The sequence below is a fragment of the Podarcis liolepis genome, assembly GCF_965112155.1.
Source record: "Podarcis liolepis genome assembly, chromosome: 6".
Classification (NCBI taxonomy): Eukaryota; Metazoa; Chordata; class Lepidosauria; order Squamata; family Lacertidae; genus Podarcis; species Podarcis liolepis.
In genome coordinates this window covers 96,039,439-96,047,163 of record NC_139559.1, presented here as the reverse complement: position 1 = coordinate 96,047,163, position 7,725 = coordinate 96,039,439, and the positions used below count along the sequence as shown (strand labels likewise).

At 46.5% G+C, this 7,725-nt stretch overlaps 2 long non-coding RNA genes across 2 annotated transcripts; one reads left to right on the top strand and one right to left on the bottom strand.

Annotated features, from left to right (window-relative positions):
• The first annotated feature begins 615 nt into the window (after positions 1–615).
• LOC310710212 lies at positions 616–3,869 on the top strand. The gene is made up of 2 exons (XR_014527892.1): positions 616–928; positions 2,801–3,869. It is a non-coding gene; the product is annotated as an uncharacterized lncRNA (long non-coding RNA).
• On the bottom strand, positions 3,555–6,319 carry LOC310710211. Its single transcript, XR_014527891.1, has 2 exons — positions 6,171–6,319; positions 3,555–4,478 (listed from the first exon to the last, which is right to left on the bottom strand). It is a non-coding gene; the product is annotated as an uncharacterized lncRNA (long non-coding RNA).
• Positions 6,320–7,725: the final 1,406 nt, after the last annotated feature.

The following is a 7,725-nucleotide window of genomic DNA, read 5'->3' as shown; positions in this document are numbered from 1 at the left end:
GGCACCTACCGTATTTTTCGCTCTATAGGACGCACCGGACCATAAGACGCACCGGATCATAGGAGGGGGAGACCGGGGGGGGAATTCTCTCCCTCTCTGCTCAGTGTCCCTTCAGCGAAGCGGCAGGAGAAACGGAGCCCCTTCGATCTCTCCTCCCGCTTCACTGAAGGGGCGCTGCGCAGAGAGGGAAAACTGTGCAGCGCCTCTCCAGCGAAGCGTAGCCTGGAGAGCAAGAGGGATCGGTGTGCACCGACCCCTCTCGCTCTCCAGGCTTCAGGCGGCTATCCGCAAGCCTTCTGAGTGCAGCGGGAACTCCTGCTGCGCTTGGAAGGCTTGCGGATAGCTGCCTGAAGCCCCCAGAGTGCAGCCTTTGAAGCCTCCGCAGAGCAGCGGGGTGAAGGCACCCCGCTGCCCTGCGGAGGCTTTGTGCAGCCACCCCCAAGCTAGAACAGTGAGACGGAGCACCGCGCAGTGAGCTCCGCCTCATTGTTCTGGCTTCGGGGACGGCCTTTGAAGACTCCGCAGGGCGGCAGGGTGCCCTGCGGAGGCTTTGCACAGCTAACCCCAAGCTAGAACAGCGAGATGGAGCGCTGCACAGCGCTCCTTTTGCCTGCTCTGGCTTTGGGCTTAGCTGCGCAGCCTGCATTCACTCCATAGGGTGCACACAAATTTTCCCTTAATTTTTGTTTTTTTTATAATATATTTTTTATTAGCAAACCAATCAAATCACATTAGTTCCAAATTACAAAACCGAATTTTAAATTTTTGTTGGGGGTACCCATGCTTTGAGCTCTTAAAGGGATCCAATCATCTCTTATTTCTGCTGCTTTGATCATTTCCCCTTAATTTTTGGAGGGGGGAAATTGCGTCCTATAAAGCGAAAAATACGGTATTTATCTACTTCCACTTTGTGCTTTCGAACTGCTAGGTTGGCAGGAGCTGGGACCGAGCAGCGGGAGCTCACCCCGTCACGGGGATTCGAGCTGCCGACCTTCTGATCAGCAAGCCCTAGGCTCTGTGGCCACCGGTGTCCCTACGGAAAAAGCCTATCACAGACCAAATCCCCCTCCCAAACCTGGTATGTAAGGGCTTCCGGTTTTTCCGCCCTCCGTTGTGGATGTGCTTCACGGGTTCTCCGCGCCTAGCAGCTGTTAGAGGGAACTTTGGGGGGGGCAACGCGGAGGCTACACGACCCCCAAAAAGGCTCTGGGCGTGGCCCAGGGTTGACATTGTCCAGCAGCGTCAAAAAAGGAACCCTTCGAAGCCCACGTCCTAACCAGGAGGTGAGTCGACAGAGAGTACCTAGACTCAAGGACACGAGCAATCCTCAGCAGCAAGCCTCAAAGTCCCAAAGGGTAAGAACGGCAGCTAACAAGGAGAGCTTGAGGAGAAGAGGGTCTGTGAGACTTATTTATACAAACTGAACTGCTCAGAAACAGACCCGAAAGACTAGCACATAAAGAGTAAAGAACGGGAGATTTTATCTTAAACATATTGGAAATCTTTCTCATTATACGTAAGCATAAGCAAAGATTTCTCTAACAAGTACCAGTAAGAAAAGGAAGACAGATTCAAATTTCACTCTGCAGCAGCAGTACTAGCCCATTAAAAGAAGCGGAATTCAAGGACTTAACTTGTTTTTTACTTTGAAGTGGCATGAGCCCAGCAAAAGAGACTGAGTTAAAAGACTTGGATTCTCAGCGCTGTTTGCGGTAAAAGAGTGGAAGTTACTGGAAAACAAAGGTAAAAGAGAAGGCAACACTTTTAATATTGAACTTATATTAAACACTAACCTATAAAGATGGCAAAGATGGCATAGCGTGGTCTAGGAGAAACGGCTGGACTAATTGGAGAATCGGGAAGAGAAGAAAAGTGGCGAAAGGAGGGGCAGAACTGCACAAAAGAGGAAAGGGACTATAAAATTAAAGATGAGCATCTTTCGTTTGAGGAGGTAGTTTGTGAGAAAGGAAATACGTTTTATGGTGTAATGAAGAGACTTTCTTCATCTAAAGTATAAGTAGGATTCCTAATTCCTTCTGCATTCTGTTTCTTTTACTATCCCTCAAGATTCAGAAACATAGGGAACCAAGTCATGGTTAGATTAGTTTATAAAGATTGGCTGCATGAGCTGCTGGTCTCCTGCTGTCACGTGCCAAAGATCCATCCCCTGGTCTGTGAGGAGGAGGAGGAAGAGATATTGGAAAAGAAATGGGAGGATGAAGTGATGGTTATGAAGATCAGAAGGAATCTTTAGTGAAGGTGAAAACAATTTATGTAAGACCAAGCGACCAGGGGATGGATGCCACCGATATATAGATGGGGAGTGTTGATCTTTGTTCTTGAGGAACAGGGAGGCCAGAGAGAATCTGGATCACTGGGATGGGGGGAGGCAGCTCCCTGATTCAAGAAGAGTTCAGGGATGGGATGAGGAAGGGAGGAAGGGAGAATAACGCAAGCCACCTGGAGATCATTGCAGGAAAGATGGGTCATCAATGTAGTAATCAATGAAAAAATTAAGAATTATTTCTCTTCATTTCTCTTCCAGGCAGCGATATCAGTGAGGCCATCAGCTCCAGTACAGCTCTACGCCTCTCCAAGACCCAGTTCTCCCTTCGCTCCAAACCCAAGTATCTAAATAAATAAATAATAGGGATGCGGGTGGCGCTGTGGGTTAAACCACAGAGCCTAGGACTTGCCTATCAGAAGGCTGGCAGTTCGAATCCCCATGACGGAGTGAACTCCCGTTGCTTGGTCCCTGCTCCTGCCAACCTAGCAGTTCGAAAGCACGTCAATGTGCAAGTAGATAAATAGGTACCGCTACGGCGGGAAGGTAAAGGGTGTTTCCGTGCGCTGCTCTGGTTCAGAAGCAGCTTAGTCATGCTGGCCACATGACCCGGAAGCTGTTCATGACCGGTCCGCCAATAAAGCAAGATGAGCGCTGCAACCCCAGAGTCGGCCACGACTGGACTTAATGGTCAGGAGTCCCTTTACCTTTTTATATTTCAAAAACACTATGAGTCTCCAGTGTGGTCTCTCGTCACAAGGAAACAGACTTTATAAAGAGGCAACCTTTCAAACTTCTTATAAATGGAAACTGGGGAAAGCCCCCTCCAAAAGAATAGACTGTGTCCAGTGACTAGCTGATCCACATGCCTGTTCAGTTGACACTCTAGATGCCTACTCAGTTGTTCTCCAAGGCTGTTGAAAGAGAGAATGGCCAGTGTGGTAGGCTGTGCGAGCTGCTGGCCTCCTGCTGTCGTGCCCCTAAAATCCACCCCCTGGTCTGCGAGGAGGAGGAGGAAGAGATATTGGAAGAGAAATGGAATGAGGAAGTAAATGTAATTAAAGAATGGGAGAATAGCGTAAGCCACCTGGAGATCCTTGAAGGAAAGATGGGTTGTCAACAGAATAAGAAATGGAAAGATTAAAAATATTTTCTCTTCTTCTCTCTTCCGGGCAGCGACAGCAGTGAGACCAGCAACTCCAGCACAGAGCTCCCTCCCCACCAAGACCCAGTCCCCCCCTTCCCCACAAACCCAAATAGAAAAATAAAATAAAAATCATCATCATCATTATTATTCTAATCAAGTTCCTTTACAAACATGCTATTCTGTGATCATCCTTTTATCCTAGGCGGTGCTTTTTCCTATGTTTGTGAGCATGAGTGGAAATCCTGAGTCTGGCTGCAGGAGTCGACAGTTTGGCTCCTTCCCTTGTTGTTGCTCCTAGATGGAACTGCGCATGTGCGAAGACAAGACAGAGACTTCCAAACTGGATCAATAAACGTGTCACCCGTTGTCTGAAAACCACTGTCCTAATCACATGCCAGATTGTCTTTTGTGAATGAAATAAAATTCTTTCAAATAGTTTTTTAATGTTGGCATTTGTCTGTCTTGAGAAGCAATGGAGTACGCCTCCAGGGGTGAGGTCAAAAGTCAAGCAACGGTGTCAGCAGTCCCAAAGTGACCTCTCCAGGGAGCAAGACTGGGCAGTGTGTCTGGAGGTCCTGGGCTTCCCAGATGACAAGACTCCCTCTTGGCTTTGCAGATGTGTCTCCAAGGAAAGCAGAGTTAGGCACCAGTTGGGCTGCAGGAGTTGTCAGAAGGGGTTGTAAACGGCGCCATCCACCCGCCTGAGGGACTCCACTCCAGATTTGTGTAGGGTTTACTCCTTAGCCTTTTCAGCTCCCAAAGATATCCCACAAGGCAAATTAGGATCAGAGTTTTCCTTCTCCTCGATGGGCTATCTTCATAGGTGGATGAGCCCCATCTGCCCCTCACTTCCCTCCACAGCATTGCAGAAACCACCTTCTTGACCACTGGGCCCACGCTTGGTCTTGTCCGCTCAATCTTCTGGAGCCTGTCTTGGCACACAGGGGAAGTTCCTGAGCATTTGAGACTCTTTGGCTGCTCTCACCTGGTTTAGGTGGCCAGTCAAACCGTTCCCAGGATGTGGCCTCTGTCACATGCTGACCGTTTCTAGGAGCAAGAGAACAAACTTTTTATTAAAGAATGGAAATGGTTGAATGAATAGTTACAAACTGTAAACAGATAAGAACATTGGCAGGATTATTGGAATAACCTGCAGTTGAATAAGATTATCTATGTAAAGCAGATGCATAAATGAAGAAATTGAGGTAATTTGGATATGCATAAGATATGAAGAATCAATTTAAAGAACTGCAGAAAGAGGGGGAAGGAAGTCAAGTTTTGATATGTTAAAATGACTACAAAATTATTGAAATGTATAAACTTGAAAATCATAATTTTTTTTAAAAAAAATATTTCGCCAAAAATCAGACGTCATCCGTCTCACTCCCAACTGGAGCCAAAGGACACAGGCCTGGCCAGGACAGCTTTCCAGTTATAGCTTCTGCGGTGATGAGGCATGTGAGCCTCAACTGTCCTGCATCTACTCCAGCTGAGGAATCACACACCTCCTCCCCAAGCTAGCGAGCCCCACCTGGGCTGTGGGTCCTTGCCTTCCGTCCCTCCCAACTGACAGTTGTTAGTTCTGGAATCCTGAGCTTGAGGGGGGGGTACATCCCATTTCGCCCCGTGGGACACTCACCACCCCTTAGCCACCTGCCTTTGGCGCTGCAGCAGTGATGGCTTTGGTCCCTGAAAGAGCATGCAAGATCTCTCCCAAATCTCAATACATATTTTGCTCTCCTAGACATCTTGCAAGACTTCAGTGAGATCTCACATGATCTTGCAGAAAATCTCCAATCTGTTTACCTGCAAGCACACACCTTTAATTTTTTTTTCTTATTTAGTACAAATTTCTCAATCTAACAGATTTGCACATAGGATTCTGTATCACATGAAACGGCACATTTGTTTTGTTCTATTGTTACATTATTTGTGGCCTTCTAACACTTTGGGAGAAGCCTTCTCTCCCTTTTCCCTTAAAAAATGAGGATCTATGCTTTACACTCAGCAGGAAGGCCCATTTAAAAGGAAACATGTAGTTGTTTTGCTGCTGCTTTTTTGTGTTCTCAGGTGTCCAAGTTAGCCTCCTGGCCCTGCTCCTCCACTATACCACAGCAACATCCCCCACTAGGAATCCCTACTTGGGCTTTCATTGGCCATCAGCAATATCCGGTGGAGCCAGGTGGAGAGAAATGCCCCATCTTGCCCATCTTTGGGGTTTCAAGAGGTATAGCTTCTGTGCATGTACAGAATTCATGATTCAGCAAATCTATTAGACCACTGAAAGAGTTTCTTTCCTCTGATAAAATTACCAAAGGAAGAAAGCAGGATTGGCTTTTCTCCCCAGGGACACAAGGAAGGGGAAGGTGTATGTTTAAGAAATCAAATTCCCCAAGGGCTGAAACTCTGTTCAGCCAGTTAAAAAACCCCAATTCTCTCAGGAGAGTGCTTCACATCTGGCGGGCAGGGCTTGTGTGCTTTGCTCATGATCCCTTGGATGTCCTGAGGCTGTTAGAGCAGCAGCCGTAAGTCTTGGGGCTCTGGGAGGGAGACATTGTCCTCCGAAGGCAAAGAGTAGCTGAGGTTCCCTTTTCTCTCCCTTGGAGGCCCTGAACCAGGAGCTGGCCAGTTCAGGGCCTCCATGGGAGAGAAAAGGGGGGCCAGCACTTGTGCTCAAAGGAGCTTTCATACGCGGTCATCCTGCCCCACACTCACATTCCAAAATATCTGCATGCTCACCTATCCAAGAGGTGGTTGGTCTTGGGCTGGGGGGTCCCAGAAGGCAGAATAAGTTGAGAAGCAAAGCCCAAGAAGTTGGAGGCATCCTCTTCGCATCCACCCAAACCCAATCTAAACAGCTTGGCTCCAGAACCAGCCCCTCCCTTCAGTTCTGTTCAGTTCAGAATGTCAGTTAAGAGGGAACACCTGTATTTTCTTGATTCTTGCCTGCACACTGGTATCTGTTTACCTGTAAGCACACACCTTTAGTTTATCTTTTTAAAAATAAAAATAAAATACTAGTTTCTCAGTCTACCAGCTTTGCACAAAACAGCAGCCGTTTTGTGATCCATGGCAGTGAAAACCCCACGTTTTATGGCGCCCCCCCCAAGATGAGGCTTCAGTGCCCTAACCCACAGGGTCACGATTTCTCCAAAGGTCCAATGTCATCTGATTCACTCCAAAGCAACACCAAACACCCAGAGAATGCCCCCTGCAACATTGGGGGGGGGGGCTTTGAAAACACTACATTTCCCATTGTTAGAGTGGCATGCGAAGGATGAACAAGTTAAATCAGTGATGATAGATTGGGCAAGACATGTAGGACATAACATAATGTTTGAGGATTGGGAAAGATTGTGGAAGAAAGGGGTCAAGTTCACTGCATGTACTGTACTAAAGGAAAACATAATGAAAATGATGTATAGATGGTATCCGACCCCAGTTAAATTAGCAAAGATTTATCATAACTGTGATAACCATTGCTGGAAATGTAAAGAAAACGAAGGTACTTTCTATCATATGTGGTGGACCTGCCCCAAGGTGAAAGACTTCTGGGAAAAGATTTATAATGAATTGAAAAAAATGTTGAAATATACATTTATAAAGAAACCAGAGGCCTTTCTTCTTGGAATAACAGGTTTGGAATTGCCCCCAAAAGATGTTCAATTATACACTGGGCAACAATTTTTTACCTTTTGAATGTTGTCTAGATTTCTACAATTGATTTAGGGTCTTTTTGCACTGCTGAATCAGGAAATGGCATCCGTTTCTCTCCATCAGGTCAGGTTGTTGTGCTATGTTGATTTGTAAAAAATCAGATCTTGTGACAAAACCGATTACATTTTGTGGCATTATCAGCTGATTTTTGTCAACACATATCATCCTAAATATGTTTTTAAGAGAAAATAATGTTTTTCCAACAACATCTATTGATTACCTGATAGAAACATTGATTACTGTAAACTGAATGCTGGGCATTGAGAAAGGTAAGTACACATAAGTTGCATGTTGCTTCACCATTTTTCAAACTTCAGGGCTTGAACTTCCGTTTTTTTGAACTCCTGGAATGCTCAGCGGCAGGGAGGTCTCTCTTCAGAGTCCAACAGTAGTCAGCCATCATGACTGCGTCCCAGCGACCCTGATACCTGGTCTCCATCTCTTTCATGTCCTGATGGAATCTCTCCCCCTGCTCGTCACTCATTGAACCCAGGTTCTCAGGAAACCGGTCTATATGTGAAAATAGGTAGTGCATTTCACGCTCATGTTGCAGCCCAGGTTTCTGAAAGCAGTCAGC